General features: G+C 36.7%; 1 protein-coding gene across 9 annotated transcripts in view; it reads right to left on the reverse strand.

Moving 5' to 3' along the window:
* The window catches only part of PCDH11X (protocadherin 11 X-linked), a 606781-nt gene that overhangs the window by 361543 nt on the left and 225822 nt on the right, over positions 1-19416 (reverse strand). The window lies entirely within an intron of this gene.

The following is a 19416-nucleotide window of genomic DNA, read 5'->3' on the forward strand; positions in this document are numbered from 1 at the left end:
TATTCTGTTGAGGATTTTTGCATTTAATTCTTCAGAGATATTGGCCTATAGTTGTCCTTTTGTGTGGTGTCTTTACCTGCTTTTGGTATCAGGGTAATGCTGGCCTCATAGAATGAATTTGGAAGTTTTCCTTCCTTTTCTATTTTTTGGAATAGTTTGAGAAAAATAGGTATTAACTCTTCTCTAAATGTTTGGTAGAATTCACCTGTGAAGCCATCTGGCCTAGACTTTTGTTTGTTGGGAGTTTTTTGATTATTGATTTAATTTCCTAGCTTGTAATAAGGTCTGTTGAAATTTTCTATTTCTTCCTGTTTCAGATTTGGTAGATTATATGTTTCTAGGAATTTATCCATTTCTTCTAGGTTGTCCAATTTGTTGGCATATAGTTTCTCATAATAGTCTCATAATTGTTTGTATTCTTGTGGTGTTGGCTGTTATTTTTCCTCTCTCATTTGTGATTTTATTTATTTGAGTCCTTTCTCTTTTTTCTTGATAAGTCCGATGAGAGGCTTATCAATTTTATTGAGTTTTGAAAGAATCAACTCCTGGTTTCATTGATCTGTTCTATTATTTTTAGCATATCATTTATTTCTGCTCTAATCTTCAGTATTTCCTTTCATCTGCTGGTTTTATGTTTTTTTGTTGTTGTTCTTTTTCTAGCTTCTGTAGATGTCACATTAGGTCATTTATTTGAGAGTTTTCTTGCTTCTTAAGGTAGGCCTGTATTGCTATAAGCTTCCCTCTTAGAACTGTTTTTGCTGCATCTCAAAGGTTTTACAACATTGTGTTTTCATTTTCATTTGTTTCCATGTACTTTTTATTTCTGTTTTTATTTCCTGGTTGACCCATCCATTGTGTAATAGCATATTATTTAACTTCCAATTATTTGTGGTCTTTCCATATTTTTTCTTGTGGTTGACTTCTAGTTTTATAACACTGTGCTCAGAAAGATGCATGGTATGACTTTGATCTTCTTGAATTTGTTGCAGCCTGTCTTGTGAACTAATATGTGACTTATTTTGGGGAATATTTTGTGTGCATTTGAAAAGAATGTGTATTCTGCTGTTTTTGGATGGAATGCTCTGAACATTTCTGTTAAATCCATCTCTTCCAGTGTGTCATTCAAAGTCATTGTTTTCTTGTTGATTTTCTGTATAGATGATCTGTCCATTGATGTTAGTGGGCTGTTAAAGTCCCCTACTATTATCGTACTATTATCAGTTAGTTCCTTTATGTTTAGTATTAATTCTTTTATGTATTTGGGTGCTCCTATGTAGGTTACATAAATATTTACAATTGTTATATCTTCTTGTTGGATTTTTCCCTTTATTATTATATATTGTCCTACTTTGTTTCTTGTTAAACACTTTGTTTTAAAGTCTAGTTTGTCCAAAATAATTATTGCTACTCCAGCTTTTGTTTGACATCCATTTGCATGATAGATGTTTCTCCACCCCCTCATGTTCAATTTGCAAGTGTCTTTAGATGTAAAATGAAGATCATGTAGACAGCATATAGATCAATCTTGTGTTTTTTGTTTGTTTGTTTGATTTTCTCCATTCTGTCACCCTTTGTCTTTTCATTAGAGCATTTAGTCCATTTACCTTGATAGTAATTTTTTTTTTAAAGATTTTTATTTATTTATTCATGAGAGACAGAGAGAGAGAGAGAGGCAGAGGGAGAAGCAGGCTCCCAAGGAGCAGAGAGCCTGATGCAGGACTCGATCCCAGGACTCTGGGATCATGACCTGAGCCGAAGGCAGACGCTCAACCATCTGAGCCACCCAGGTGCCCTACCTTGATAGTAATTATTGACAGATATGTATTTATTGTCATTTTATTACTTGTTTTGTGGTTGTTTCTGTAGATTTTCTCTCATCTTTTCTTGTCTTTCTCTCTTTCATTGTTTGCTGGTTTTCTTTAGTAATTGATATGGATTTCTATCTCTTTATTCTTTGCATATTTATTAGGTTTATTTATACCCTTTTCTGAATATAGCAGTCTATATTAAGTTGATGGTCATTTAAGTTTGAACCGATTTTTTACTCCTCTTCTCCACATGTTTTACATATATGGTGTCATATATTATATCCCTTATGTTGGTGAGTTCCTGGATGATTTCTTACATAAATATTCATTTTTACTGTTTTTGTGTTTCTTACTTTCTTACTATCACATTTGGTCTCCTTTCCACTCAAAGAGTCCCCTTAATATTTCTTGTGGGGGTGGTTTAATGCTCATGAACTCCTTTAGATTTCTTTGTCTGGGAAATGATGGCTCTTTATATTCTGAATGATAGCACACTGGATAGAGTATTCTTGGCTGCATATTTTTCCCATTCAGCACTTTGAATATATGATGCCACTCCCTTCTCGTTTGACAAGTTTCTGTCGAGAAATCTCCAGCTAGCCTTACTGGGGTTTTCCTTTTATGTTACTGTCTTCTTTTGTCTTGTTGCTTTCAAATTATTTTCTTTATCACTACATTTTGCTGATTTAATTACAATTTTTCTTGGTATGGATCTATTTTTGTTGATTTTGTTGGGGTTTCTCTGTGCCTTCCGAATTTGGATATGTTTCCTTCCCCACATTAAGGAAGTTTTCAGCTGTTATTTCTTCCCATAAATTCTCTGCCCCCCCCCCCCACCGTCATCTTCTTCTGGGACTTCTATAATATGAATGTTATGTTTGATGGAGTAACTGAGTTTCTTAAGTCTCTTCTCATTTTGCATAATTATTTTTCTCTTTTGTTCAGCTTGATTACTTTCCATTATTCTGTCTTCTAAGTCATTAAGTTTTTTCCTCTGCTTCTTCCATTCTGCTATTCATTTCATCAAGTGAGTTGCTAATCTTGTTTATTGCTTTCTTCATCTCTGATTGGTTCTTATTTATCTCTATGTTAAGGGTCTCACTGATATCCTCTCCTCTGTTCTGAAGTCCAGTGAATATCCTTATGACCATTGCTTTAAATACTCAATCAGTCAGGCTACTTATATCTATTTCTTTTAGCTCTCTGCCCATGGCTTTGTCCTGTTCTCTCATTTGTGACAAATTTCTCTATCTTCTCATTTTTTTTAAGTCTCTGTGCCTGTCTGTGTATTAGATGTCTCCTGTTCTTGTGGGTAATGGCCTTATGGAGAAGAAGTCCTATAGTGTCCTGCCATGTAGTGCTTCCTGTTGCCCTGGCCTGACACTTAAGGGCATATCTCCAATGTGTGCTGCATGTGCTCTGCTGTTGTGTCTTGACTGCTGTATCTTTCATGCCGATCATCTGTAGAGGCTGTCTTTGTCTGTTGTGGGCGGTGTTTGGACCCTGGCCTGAATGTAGTGACTGGTCTACTTGGGAAATGAGACCTGCCATGACTGTTGCTGTAACTGTGGCTCTGCAAAACTCCTGGCTCAGGAGATAAGCTGTTGGTAGGGGTATTGAGCAGGTCTTCTGGGGAAAGGAGCCCACTTCCCTAGGACTGAGGCAAGTATGACTGGGAATGGTAGTTCCACCAAGAGCATGGGGGTACTTGGTGTAAGCAAGTTAGGTAGAAAGTATCAGTACTGAGCTGTCTGCTGCAGGTGGTCTTGTGCTTATGCCAAGGGGAAGGGGATTGAAATGGTGCCTATCAATTCCTTTGTTCCCAGAGAGGTCTCAATATGAATGTTGCCTGTCTGGGATGCATTCTGAAATGAGCAAATAAGCTCCCCACTGTGTGCCCCCAGCAATCTTCAGGTCACTGTTTCTATGCTGTACGTGCCTGGGCTGTTTGCCCTGCCTTCTCTCCAAGAGCAGACCCAATGCCTGCTGGGCTCTATTGGAGTCCAGCCTGCTGACCTTTAAAATGTCAGGCTTAAGATCCAGTGGTTGCAAGAAGGAATAAAATTCTGCCCCCTCTCACTTTCCAAGCCAATTACTATGGAAATTCATCTTCCCCATGTGCAATCCCCTGTATGCTAGTCTGTCTCTTGCCTTTTTCTGCCACTGGGGCTCCCTCCCCACCACAATGACCAGGATCCATTTCACTCCCAAGCCACATCTCAGCACTTTTTACCTTCTTTGATGTGGTCTCTTCTCTACCTTTAGTTGTGGACTTTGTTCTGCACACCCTCAGCTCAATTTCTGGGGTATTTAGCATGATTTAATAGTTATATAGTTGTACCTATGGGATGAGGCAAGGCTAATGTCCTCCTATTTTGCTGCCATCTTTATTCTGGGTCTCCAATTTAAATTTTTAATGTATAATGTATTGTTACTGAATTTGTGGTCATTCAGAAAAGAGGGACATTTTATGAAGGGAAATATGGCAGATATATTACAGGCAAAACAATTTTATTAAAAATAAAAAACACATGAGTATGTATTCAGAATACACAGAAGATTTATTAAATAAAAGGTGATGTGTAGCATAATACAAGGGACAAAGGATGATTATAGTTTGGAAGTGAGACATAAGAGTTTAAAGAGAGAGAATGGCATTTGTAAATATAGATTTATAATCATTGAACAAGTTGTCTTTAGGTGGAAGTTATCACCTTTCTTTTTCTATTAGAAATTTGACAAACATAAATGTATACGGGAGTAGAAGTTAAGATGGGGGAGAAGTAGAGGGACTTTAGCTCACCTCATCCCTCGAACACAGCTAGATCACCATTGAACTATTTTGAACAACAAGGAATACAATCTGTGGATTAAGAAAACAATCTGTACAGTTGGAGGGAGAGATTGTGGCAGATGTGAGGATTATCTTAACAAACAAATCAAAGCATACCTAATTAAATATCTGAACACTCCCCATGACAAACAAGGAGGAACTTTGTAGAGGATGGACCAGTGGGAAAAAGCAGCTAAAACACAATAAAAAAGTGCATGCAGCACACACCAGAAACACCTCCAGAAGTGCCAGGCCTGAACAGTGGATGACTTCTTTTTAATATAGCATTACTCTGAGGTTCAGGAAAGATAACAAGCTTTCATAACACACAAAACATAGAAACTTATCCAAAACAACAAGATGGAGCAATGCTCCCCAAAAGAAAGGTCAGGAAGATATCACAGTCAGGGACTTGCTCAAAGCAAATATAAGCAATATATTTAAACAAGAATCTAGATCAACAGGTACGAGACTATTAGCTGGGCTTGAAAAAAAGCATAGAAGACAGCAGAGAAACCTTTGCTGCAGAGATAAAAGATCTAAAAACTACTCAGGTTGAAAAAAATGCTATAACTGAGATGCAAAACAGGATAAAATCACTGTGAGTATTGAGGAAGCAGAGGAGAGGATAAGTGATATAGAAGATAAAATTATGAAAGTAATGAAACTGAAAAGAAAAGAAAACTATTAGATCACGGAGGGCAGATTTAGGGACTAAATGAGTCCATAAAGCAAAATAATATCCATGTAATAGGAGTCCCAGAGAAGAAGAGAGTATAAGAGGGGCAGGTTTATTTGAACAAATTGTGGCTGAGAACGTCCCTAATTTGGAGAAGGAAACAGACATTCAAGTCCAAGAGGCACAGAGAACCCCCTCAAAATCAACAAAAACAGGTCAACACCATGATATATTACAGTAAAACTTGTAAAATACAAAGATAAAGAGAGAATCCTGAAAGTAGCTTGGTAGAAAAAGTCCTTAACCTACAAGAATAGACACAAAAAGCTGGCAGCACACCTGGTCACAGAGACCAGGCAGGCCAGAAAAGACGGGCATGATGTATTCAAAATGCTAAATGGGAAAAATATGCATCCAAGAATACTTTATCCAGCAAGGCTGCATTCAGAATAGAAGGAGATATAGTTTCCAAAATAAACAAAAACTAAAGTAGTTCAGGAGCACTAAATCAGCCCCAGAAGAAATAATAAAGGGAACCCCTTGAGCAGTTAAGAGAGACCAAAAGTAACAAAGACCAGAAAGGAACAAAGACAATCTACAGGAACAGTGAATTTATACAGACTAATAGAGTGGCATTAAATTCATATTTTTTAATAATTACTTTGAATATAAATGGACTAAATGCTCCAATCAAAAGACATAGGGAATCAAAATGCATAAAAAAAAAAAAAACAGATCCATCAATATGTTGCCTACAAGAGACTCATTTTAGACATAAAGTCATTCTCCAGATTGAAAGTGAGGGGGTGGAGAACCATTTATCATGCTAATGGACATCAAAAAAAAGCTGGAGTAGCCATCCTTATATCAGACAAACTAGATTTTATAAAGACTGTTATAAGAGATGAAGAAGGACACTATGTGATAATAAAGGGGTCTATCTAACAAGAAGATCTAACAATTGTAAACATTTATGTCCCTAACTTGGGAGCAGAAAAATATACAAATTAATTAGTAACAAACTTAAAGAAACTTATTGATAATAATACAATAATAATAGGGGACTTTAACACCCCACTCATAGCAATAGACAGATCATCTAAGCAAAAGATCAACAAGGAAATGAGAGTTTTGAAAGAAACAGTGGATCAGATGGACTTAACAGATATATTCAGAGCATTTCATCCTAAAGCAGCAGAATACATATTCTTTTCGAGTTCACGTGAACATTCTCCAGAATCAATCCCATCCTGGGTCACAAATCAGGCCTCAACTGGTACAAAAAGATTGAGATCGTGTGATGCATATTTTCAGACTATAATACTATGAATCCTGAAGTCAACCACAAGAAAAATTTGAAAAGACCACAAAGACATGGAGGTTAAAGAACATCCTACTAAAGAATGAATGGGTCAATAAGGAAATCAAAGAAAAATTTTAAAAATTATATGGAAGCAAATGAAAATGAAAACATGACATTTGAGAACCTTTGGGATGCAGCAAAGTTTGTCTTAAGAGAGAAGTATATAGCAGTATGAGTCTTCCTCAGGGAGCAAGAAAAGTCTCAAATACAAAACCTAACCATATATATAAAGGACCTGTAAAAAGAACAACAAAGAAAGCCTAAATGAGCAGAAGAAAAATAAGCATTAGATCAGAAATCCATAAAATAGAAATATAAAAAAACCCGGAATGGATCATTTGAACTAGGAGCTGGCTATTTGAAGGAATTAACAAGACTGATAAACCCTTAGCAAGGTTTACAAAAAAAAAAACAAAAACAAAAAAACAGAGAAAGGACCCAAACAAAATCATGAATGAAAGAGGAGAGATCACAACCAAAACCAAAGAAATACAATTATAAGAGGTTATTATGAACAATTATATGCCAACAAATTAGGAAATCTAGAAGAAATGGATAAATACCTAAAAACATATAAAGTACCAAAAATGAAACAGGAAGAAAGAAATAGAAACCTGAACAGACACATAACCAATAAAGATTTTGAATCAGTAATCAAAAATCTCCCAACAAAGAGGTGTCCAGGACCAGATGGCTTCCCAGGGGAATTCTACCAACCATATAAAGAAGAATTAATAGAGATAGGGAAAATATGGCAGAGGAGTAGGGGACCCAATTCCAACTGGTCCCAGGAATTGAGCTGGATATCTACCAGACCACTTTGAACACCCACAAAATCAGCCTGAGATGTAAGAAGATAGATCTGGATCGTTACAAACAGAATATCACAGGTGTTTGGTTTTGAGGTACAAAGCAGGGAACCGTGATTCCCCGAGCACATATCCAAAGATAAACGGAAAGGAGAGGGAGCTGAGTCTTCGGGATCCTACACCACTGGTGAGCGATAGCCTCCCGCGCGGGGGACGGGGCACAGACTTGCAGACTGTTAGATGGGGAAAGGACTTTAGGGTAGCTGCCCGGACAGAAACCTAGAGCGGAGGGGGCACGCATGCGAACTGGGGGAGGCTGGCAGTTTTAGAAGCACAAAGGGCAGAGACATGCCCTGACCTGGAGGCAAGGACTGGGAGCACTGCTGAGGGGCACACAACCCAGGACGCTGCAGTTTATACCAGCACAGACAGAAACGGTGATAGTGCAGCCTGGAGAGCTCCCTGAAGAACAGACTGCAATCTCTCTGCTCTGAGGAAGAGGGTTGGAAAAGAACTCTTCTGCTCTGACTCTCAGAAGAGACATGGAAAGCTGCCAGGGAAAGCCACCAGAGAACAAAAGCCCCCAAAAACCGGTTTTCACTGAGGCCATCCCCTGCCACAGGGGCAGGGCAACCCCGCCCAAACAGGGTTGCCTGAGTAACAGTGCAGCAGGCCCCTCCCCAAGACGACAGGCTGGGAAAACAAAAGGCCAGCAACCCTAAGGTCCCTATAAAATAGGAGCATCTTCCTTGGGTTGTGGTCAATAATTTGGACTCTATACATTCCTTCAACCAACCCTCAACAGAATGACAAGGAGAAGGAACCCCCAAAAGAGGAAAGACTCAGAGACTATGACTTATGCCACAGATTTACAAATGGATACAGATATAACCAAGATGTCAGAGATGGAATTCAGGGTAGCAATTGTGAAGACAATAGCTAGAAGGGAGAAATCAATTAATGGCAACATAGAGTCTCTAAGGGCAGAAATGAAAGCTGAACTGGCAGAACTTAAAAATGCTATCAATGAGATCTAATTAATCTAGATAACTAACAGCTAGGGTACGTGAAGCCGAAAAACGAATTAGTGACCTAGAAGACAAATTAATAGACAAGAAGGAAAAAGAGGAGACCAGGAAAAAACAACTCAAAATCCATGAAAATAGAATCAGAGATATAAGTGACACCATGAAACGTTCCAATGTCAAAATTATTGGGATCGCTGAGGGGGTGGAGAGAGAGAGAGAGGACTAGAAGATATATTTGAGCAAGTCATACTAGAGACTTTCCCTAATCTGGGGAACGAAACAAACATTCGTGTCCTAGAGGCAGAGAGGACCCCTCCCAAGATCAAGGAAAACAGGCCAACACCCCAGCATGTAATAGTAAAACTCGCAAATCTTAGAACCAAGGAAACCATCTTGAGGGCAGTTAGCGGGGAGAGATTCCTTGAGTACAGAGGGAAGAACATCAGAATAATGTCAGACCTATCCACAGAGACCTGGCAAGCCAGAAAGGCCTGGCAAGGCATATTCAGGGTACTAAATGAGAAGAACATGAGGCCAAGAATACTTTATCCGGTAAGGCTGTCATGTAGAATGGATGGAGAGACGCAGAGCTTCCAAGACTGGCAGAATCTGAAAGAATATGTGACCACTAAGCCAGCCCTGCAAGAAATATTACGGGGGGGTCTATAAAAGGAGAAAGACCCCAAGAGTGACATACAACAGAAATTTACAGGGACAATCTATAAAAACAAGGTCTTCACAGGCAACAGGATGACAATAAATTCATATCTTTCCATAATCACTCTCAACGTGAATGGCCTAAACACTCCCATAAAAAGGCACAGGGTTGTAGGTTGGGTAAAAAGATAAGACCCATCTATACACTGTCTACAAGAGATTCATTTTGAACTTAAAGATACATCCAGACTGAAAGTGAAGGGATGGAGATCCATCTTCCATGCCAATGGACCTCAAAAGAAAGCTTGGGTAGCAATTCTTATATCAGACAAATTAGATTTTAAACTAAAGACTGTAGCTAGAGACACAGAAGGACACTATATCATTCTTTTTTTTTTAAAGATTTTATTTATTTATTTGAGAGAGAGAATGAGACAGAGAGAGGGAGCACGAGAGGGGGGAGGGTCAGAGGGAGAAGCAGACTCCCTGCTGAGCAGGGAGTCCAATGCGGGACTTGATCCTGGGACTCCAGGATCATGATCTGAGCTGAAGGCAGTTGCTTAACCAAGTGAGCCACCCAGGCGCCCCAGGACACTATATCATTCTTAAAGGGTCTATCCAACAAGAAGATCTAACAATTGTAAATATCTATGTCCCCAACATGGGAGCAAACATCTACGTAAGCCAACTGTTAACCAAAATAAAAAGTCATATTGATAACAATACGCTAATTGTAGGAGACCTCAATATTCCACTCTCAGCAATAGACAGATCATCTAAGCAGAAAATCAACAAAGAAACAAGAGCTTTGAATGACACCCTGGACCAGATGGACCTCATAGACATATACAGAACATTCCAACCTTAAACAACAGAATATTCATTTTTCTCGAGGGCACATGGAACTTTCTCCAGAATAGACCACATACTGGGTCACAAATCAGGTCTCAACCAATACGAAAAGATTGACATTATTCCCTGCATCCTCTCAAACCATAATGTTTTAAAACGGGAATTCAATCACAAGAAAATACTTGGGAGAAATTCAAACCCTTGGAAACTAAAGACCACTCTGCTCAAGAATGTTTGGATCAACCAGGAAATGAAAGAAGAACTTAAACAATTCATGGAAACCAATGAGAAGGAAAACACATCAGAACAAAACCTATGGGATACTGAAAAGGCAGTCCTAAGGGGGAAATACATGGCCATCCAAGCCTCACTCAAAAAAATAGAAAAATCCCCAATTCACCAACTATCTTTACACCTTAAAGAACTAGAGAAAAAGCAACAAACGATGCCTAAGCCACACATTAGAAGAGAAATAATTAAGATTAGAGCAGAGATCAATGAATTAGAAACCAGAAACACAATAGATGAGATCAGTGAAACTAGAAGCTGGCTCTTGAAAGAATTAATAAGAGCAATAAACCACTGGCCAGACTTATCCAAAAGAGAAAGGACCTAAATTAATAAAATTATGAATGAAAGGGGAGAGATCACGACTAACACCAAGGAAATAGAAACAATTATTAGAAATTATCAACAGCTATATGCCAATAAATTGAGCAACCTGGAAGAAATGGATGCCTTCCTGGAAACCTATAACCTATAATGCCCTATAAACTCACAGGAAGAAATTGACAACCTGAATAGGCCAATAACCAGTAACGAGATTGAAGCAGTGATCAAAAACCTCCCAAAAAACAAGAGTCCAGGGCCTGATGGATTCCCTGGGGAATTCTAACAAACATTTCAAGTAGAAATAATACCTATTCTCCTGAAGCTGTTTCAAAAAATAGAAACAGAAGGAAAGCTTCCAGACTCATTCTATGAGGCAAGCATTACCTTAATCCCCAAACCAGGTAAAGACCCCATCAAAAAGGAAAATTTCAGACTGATATTCCTGATGAGTATGGATTTCAAAATTCTCAACAAAGTCCTAGCTAATAGGATCCAACAGTACATTAAAAGGATCATCCACAATGACCAAATGGGATTTATCCCCGGGATGCAAGGGTGCTTCAATATTTTCAAATCAATCAATGTGGTAGAACACATTAAAAGAGGAGAGAAAAGAATCATACGGTCCTCTCAATTGATGCCAAAAAAACATTTGACAAAATACAGCCTCCTTTCCTGATTAAAACTCTTCAGAGTATAAGAATAGAGGGAACGTTCTTCAATTTCATAAAATCCATCTATGAAAAACCCACAGTGAATATCATCCTCAATGGGGAAAAGCTGAGAGCCTTTCCCTTAAGATCAGGAACACGACAAGGATGCCCACTCTCGCCACTGTTGTTCAACATAGTACTAGAAGTCCTAGCAACAGCAGTCAGAGAACAAAAAGAAATAAAATATATTCAAATTGGCAAAGAAGAAGTCAAACTCTCTCTCTTTGCAGATGACATGATACTTTATGTGGAAAACCCAAAAGACTCCACTTCCAAATTACTAAAACTCATACAGCAATTCAGTAATGTGGCAGGATACAAAATCAATGCACAGAAATCAGTTGCTTTCTTATGCACTAACGATGGAACAGTAAAAAGAGAAATTAGAGAAACGATTCCATTTACAATAGCACCAAAAACCATAAGATACCTCAGAATAGTCCTAACCAAAGACGTAAAGGATCTATACTCTAGGAACTACAAAACACTCATGAAAGAAATTGAAGAAGACACAAAAAGATCGAAAAACATTCCATGTTCATGGATTGGAAGAATAAACATTGTTAAAATGTCTATGCTCCCCAGAGCAATCTATACCTTCAATGCTATTCCGATCAAAATTCCAATGACATTTTTCAAAGTGCTGGAACAAACAATCCCAAAATTTGTATGGAATCAGAAAAGACCCTGAATCACCAAGGAAATGTTGAAAAATCAAAACAAAGCTGGGGGCATCATGTTGCCTGATTTTAAGCTATATTACAAAGCAGTGATCACCAAGACAGCATGGTACTGGCACAAAAACAGACATAGACCAATGCAACAGTACAGAGTGTCCAGATATGGACCCTCATCTCTTTGTTCAAGTAATCTTTGACAAAGCAGGAAAAAATATGCAGTGGAAAAAAGACAGTCTCTTCAATAAATGGTGCTGATAAGATTGGACAGCTATATACAGAAGAATGAAACTAGACCATTCTCTAACACCATACACAACGATAAACTCAAAATGGATGAAGGACCTCAATGGGGGACAGGAATCCATCAAAATCCTAGAGGAGAACATAGGCAATAACCTCTTTGACATCAGCCACAGCAACTTCTTTCAAGATACATCCAAAGGCTAGTGAAACAAAAGCAAAAATGAAGTTTTGGGACTTCATCAAGATAAAAAGCTTCTGCACAGCAAAGGAAACAGTCAACAAAATAAAGAGGTAACCCACAGATTGGGAGAAGATATTTGCAAATGACACCACAGAGAAAGGGCTGGTATCCAAGATCTATAAAGAACTTCTCAAACTCAACACCCAAAGAACAAATAATCAAGTCAAAAAAATGGGCAGAAGAGATAAACAGACACTTCTCTGAAGAAGACATACAAATGGCTAACAGACACATGAAAAAAATGTTCAGCATCATTAGCCATCAGGGAATTTAAAATGAAAACCACATTGAGATACCACCTTACACCAGTTAGAATGGCAAAAATTGACAAGGCAAGAAACAACAAATGTTGTAAAGTTGTGGAAAAAGGCGAACCCTCTTACACTGTTGGTAGGAATGCAAGTTGGTACAGCCACTTTGGAAAACAGTGTGGATATGCCTCAAAAAATTAAAAATAGAGCTATCCTATGACCCAGGAATTGCACTCCTGGGTATTTACACCAAAGACACAGATATAGTGAAAAGAAGGGCCATATGCACCCAATGTCCATAGCAGCAATGTCCGCAATAGCCAAACTGTGGAAAGAGGCAAGATGCCTTTCAACAGATGAATGGATAAAGATGTGGTCCATATATACAATGGAATATTACTCAACCATCATAAAGGATGAATACTCAACTTTTATACCAACATGGATGAGACTGGAGGAGATTATGCTAAATGAAATAAGTCAAGCAGAGAAAGAGAATTTTCATATGGTTTCACTTATTTGTGGAACATACGGAATAGCATGGAGGATATTAGGAGAAGGAAGTGAAAATGAAGGGAGTGAAATTGGAGGGAAAGGTGACCTATGACAGACTATGGACTCTGAGAAACAAACTGAGGGTTTTAGAGGGGAGAGGGTGAGGGAATGGGTTAGCCTGGTGATGGGCATTAAGGAGGGCACATACTGCATGAAGCACTGGGTTGTATACGAAAACAATGAATCGTGAACCAATACATCAAAAACTAATGATGTATTGTATTGTGACTAACATAAATAATATAACAAAATTAAAAAATAAAAAAATAAATAAAAAGTAAAGAATAATTAATACCTATTCTTTTGCAACTGTTTCAAAAAATAAAAATGAATGGAAAATTTGCAAACTCATTCTATGAGGCCAGCATTATCTTGATTCCCAAACCAAAGACCACACTAAAAAGAAAAATTAGAGACCAATATCCCTGATGAACATGGATGCAAAAATTCTAAAGAAGATACCAGCTAGTCAGATCCAATAAGCACAGTAAAAGAATTATTCACCCAACCAAGTGGGATTTTTCTCGGGCTGCAGGGGTGGTTCAACATCTGCAAACCAATCAATGTGATACACTACATTAATAAAAAAAGAACAAGAACCATATGATCATCTCAAAAGATTCAGAAAAAGCATTTGACAAAAAAACACGTCCTTACTTGATAAAACCCTCAATAAATTAGAGATATAAGGAACATGCTTCAACATCATAAAGGCCATATATAAAAGACCCACAGCAAATACCATCCTCAATGGGGAAAAACTGAGAGCTTTTCCCCTAAGGTCAGGAACATGACAGGGATAACAATTCTCACCACTGTTGTTCAATGTAGTACTGGAAATCCTAGTCTTGGCAATCAGACAACAAAAAGAAATATAAGGCACCCAAATTGTCAAAGAAGTCAAATTTTCACTCTTTGCAGATGACTTGATGCTCTGTATAGAACACTCAAAAGAGTCCATCAAAAAATTGCTAGAACTGATACAGTCATAGAATATAAAACAACACACAGAAGTCTGTTACATTTCTATACACCAACAACAAAGCAGCAGAAAGAGAAATCACTGAATCGATCCTATTTATAATTGCACCAAAACCCATAAGATATCTAGGAATAATCCTAACCAATGAGGTTAAAAGATCCATACTCTGAAAACTATAGAACACTTATGAAAGAAATTGAAGAAGACACAAAGAAATGGAAGAATACTCTGTGCTCGTGGATTGGAAGAAAAAATACTGTTTAATGTCTATACTACCCAAAGCTATCTACACATTTAATGCAATCCCTTTCAAAACACCACCAGCATTTTTCACAGAGCTGGAACAAACAGTCCTAAAATTTGCATGGAACCAGAAAAGACCCAGAATAGCCAAAGTAACATGGAAAAAGAAAAAAGCAAAGCTGAAGGCATCACAATTCCAAACTTCAAACTATATTACAAAGCTGTAATCATCAAGAGAGTATGGTCTTGGCACAAAAACAGACACATAGATCAACGGAACAGAATACAGAACCCAGAACTTGACTCTCAACTCTATGGTCAACTAATTTTTGACAAGTAGGAAAGAATATCCAATGGAAAAAAGACTGTCTCTTCAACAAATGGTGTTGGGAAAATTGAAGAGCCACCTGAAGAAGAATGGAACTGGACCACTTTCTTACACCATACACAAAAATAAACTCAAAATGGATGAAAGACCTAAATGTGAGACAGGAATCCATCGAAGTCCTAGAGCAGAACACAGACAGCAAACTCTGACCTCGGCCACAGCAATTTCTTGCTAGACATGTCTCCAGAGGCAAGGGAAACAAAAACAAAAATGAACTATTGAGACCTCATCAGGATAAAAACCTTTTGCACAGCAAAGGAAACAATCAACAAAACTAAAAAGCAACCCACCGAATAGGAGAAGATATTTGCAAAGGATATATTGGCTGTAGGGCTGGTATCCAAAATCTATAAAGAACTTAAACTCAACACCAAAACAAAACAAAACAAAATCAAAAAAACCCAGTCAAGCAATGGGTAGAATACATGAACAGATATTTGCTAAAAGGAGACATTAGAAACGACTAACAGACACATGAAAAAATGCTCAACATCACCTGGCATCAGGGAAATACAAATCAAAATCACAATGAGATACCATCTCTTACCAGTCAGAATGGCTAAAATGAACAACTCAAATGTTGGTGAAGATGTGGAGAAAGGGGAACCTTCTTATACTGTTGGTGGGAATGCAAACTGGTACAGCCACTCTGGAAAACAGTATGGAGGTTCCTCCAAAAGTTAAAAATAGAACTGCCCTGTGACTCAGCAATTGCACTACTAGGTATTTATCCAAAGGATACAAACATAGTGATTTGAAGGGGCACATGCACCTTAATGCAGCAATGTCCACAATAGTCAAACTATGGAAAGAGCCCAGATGTCCATCAATGGATGAATGGATAAAGAAGAGTGGTATTTATATACAATTGAATATAACTCAGCCATCAAAAAGAATTAAATCTTTCCATTGGCTACCATGTGGATTGAACTAGAGTGCATCATGCTAAGTTAAATAAGTCAGAGTAAGACAAATACAATATGATTTCACTCATATGTGGAATTTAAGAAACACAACTGATGAGCATAGGAGAAGGGAGGGAAAAATAAAATAGGTCAAAATTAAAGAGGGAGAGAAACCATGAGAGACTCTTAACTATAGAGCACAACCTGATCGTTGCTGGACAGGAGGTGGGTTGGGGGATGGGATGATTGTGTGATTGGCATTAAAGAGGACACTTGGGCCTTATATCCAACTGATGAGTCACTAAATTCTACCCTGAAATTAATAATACACTATAAATTAACTAACTTAAATTTAAATAAAACAAAATAACACATAAATGTATACACATAAATGCCAACATATCTGTGTTTATTATATATTAACCCATTTTAATCCCACTATATTGGAATAACTTAAAAATCAAATTAAAATAAATTTTCCTCTAAACACACAATTAAGTATATTAATTTCCAGACTTTGATGTGTCTATCTTTCAATTATCACACTTAAAAGTCAATTTTACATTCCTCATTTCTATAAATCATGTGACTTTTGAAATAAATGTGTGCATAGCTCCATAGATATCTAAAATTTATACATGTAAAGTTGAATTGTAGTTCCATGTGGAACTTTGTTGTTAAATGTTATCAGTCACTCTTAATTCATATAATGATAATTATATATCATGTCAAATTATTTGTTTCTATGTAAAATGAAACAATTATGTTTTTTCTGTAGTATTAGGTAAAGTCTTTGTCTTTATGAATTCAAACAAATTTGCCAGGTAGACAAAAGTTCCCCATGTTTAAACTCTATTTTACATCCAGATGTTTTGGTACATTTTCAAAGCCACGATACCTAGCTGGAAGAGAACCCTGCACCTCCTCTTGAATAACTGTATTTGTGTGAAAAAAAATATTATGCATTCTGAACAGTATAAATAATATATACAGTTTTCTGCAAAACACACCCAATACATAATTTTGAATGGTGTGATCAAAAGAATAAAATCAATAATGAAACATAATCTCTAATTAAGGAACTCAGAAGTTAATTTTCCAGAGTCCATGAAATTCTAGTTTTCTGTGTTTATTTCCCCCACTTTAAATATGGGACTAGAGTCGCCTGGTTGACTCAGTAGGTTAAGCATCCAACTCTTGGTTTTGGCTGTCATGGTCTCAGAGTTGTGGGACCAGCCCCACGTTGAGCTCTGTGCTCAGTGTGGATTCTCCTGGAGATTATCTCCCTCTCCCTTTGCTCCTTGCCTTGTTCGTGTGCTCTCTCCCTCTCTCTAAAATAAATAATACCCTTAAGAAAATAAATATGACACTAGGTCTGTGTTTACATACCTAAAGAGCTGGTCAGATTTTATTTTTAAATTCTTAATTACTTCAAGGTTGTGACACTGAACAGCTATTTGTGCTTCAATTACTGGAAATATTTTTTGTGTAAGGTGTCAGTGTTTCGAACTGATATGTAATAAAACAAGTAAATACATTTTAAAGTTCATTTTATGGACTGTGAAAAATGATATTTTTGACCAGAGTTGCATATTCATTTACTTCTGACTACCATGAAATAGAGTAAAAGTAGTATTACATAAATATTTTTCTAATAGTTTATCTAATGAAAGCATTGTTTTGTTGTCTCATGTTTTTCAAGTATTAAGACAAAAAAGTGGAAGTCCTTCTTATTAACTGTATGTCAAAAGAATAGCATTTCTATGAAGTATGTCAACAAATAATTAATAAATTTAATACTCCAGAACAGGGGGAAAAGTGCAAATGTCTCTAGAATGTCCATTGAAATACTTCTTTTTCACTATTACATCATTTTGACTACCTGAAACCTAATGCAATGTGATTTTTTTTACTTGACAAAAAAATTTTACTCCTACATGAATAGTATCTGTATATGTGGATAATCCAATATACTTAATCACTTAAAAAAGAGACAGTTTAAAGCAATTTGGATTGAGATTAGCTAGAATATGGAAAAGGTAAAAGTTGATTATAATTCCTAGAAATGATTAAATAACTTGGTTGTTCTTTTTTTTAAAGATTTTTTATTTATTTGACAGAAAGAGAGACAGTGAGATAGGGAACACAAGCAGGGGGAGTGGGAGAGGAAGAAGTAGGCTTCCTGCTGAGCAGGGAATCTGATGCGGGACTCGATTCCAGGACGCTGGGATCATGACCTGAGCCGAAGGCAGACACTTAACAATGAGCCACCCAGGCGCCCCTAACTTGGTTGTTCTAAAGGAACTTTTGGCAGAAATTTAAATGGCATTCTTTTTAATTTTAAACTTTTTTGGGGGGTGGGACCTGGGTGGCACTGTTGGTTAATTGTCTGACTCTTGATTTCAGCTCAGGTTGTGATCTCAGGGCTCACGAGATCAAGCCTTGCACTGGGCTCCACTCTCAGCGTGGAGTCGGCTTCAGACTCTCTCTCCCTCTCTCTCTGCTCCTCTCCCCTGTGCTCTCTTTATCTAAAATATATAAATCTTAAAAAAAATTTTTTTTTCATCAAACTTGGTATTTTCAGTGAATGGAGGTTAGTCTTGTGGTGGTAATATATAGTATGCCTCTGTATTACACTTTTAACTAATCAAACTATACTATTACATCAATTTGTCCAATAATTCATCTATAGAAATAAATAATATATGCAATAAATCAGTGAATTACCACTATATGTAAAAAAAAATCCTGCATGTATAGTTTATAATATAAAAAGAAGAAAATAATTTTGTAATTTTAAAGTGCAACACTTCCAAAAGTTATAGAAACTTTTAAACAAAATTACTGTTATAAAGAAAAACTTACTAATATAGCTTCAAATAAAAACAAATAATTAAATAATTCTTCACATAAATACATCTACAATTTTCTTTATTTTTTACAATGAAGGTATATTGCATGTGCAATAAAAATAAAAGTTTATGACTAACTTAGAATTTTATGTCTATTTCAAATACCACATAAAACCACAGAAATAATGTAGGAACAAACATAATACATGAAGAAATAATTGCTCAATAGTTCTCTTTAAAAAGGCACGTTCTGCATGGAACACTGGGTGTTATACGCAAACAATGAATCATGGAACACTACATCAAAAACTAATGATGTAACGTATGGTGATTAACATAACAATAAAAAAATTAAAAAATAGTAATTATACACAACACACAAAGCTTTATATTATCACAGCAGCTTTGAATATGCTAGATACTTAAATCTATATAGTATTTAAAGTAGACAAAAACTATGCTACAAACAAAATCTAAAACAACTTGTCTATTACATAAGAGCACATATAGGAAACATTTACAAGGTGTGGATTAATTTCATGTAAGGTTTCTTAAGATCTGCTTTTCCTGTATCATTTCTTTTGAGATCAACCTTCATATCATGCCTATATAGATACACAATTACAACATCTAATTGAACAGTGATGAGTGCAGGCATTAAAATAATAAAATGAGGCAGTATTATTTTGTGTTGAAACAAATATATTAGTAAATATTGTACA

The sequence above is a fragment of the Leptonychotes weddellii genome, chromosome X (assembly GCF_054177405.1).
Source record: "Leptonychotes weddellii isolate Sample4059 chromosome X, ASM5417740v2, whole genome shotgun sequence".
NCBI lineage: Eukaryota > Metazoa > Chordata > Mammalia > Carnivora > Phocidae > Leptonychotes > Leptonychotes weddellii.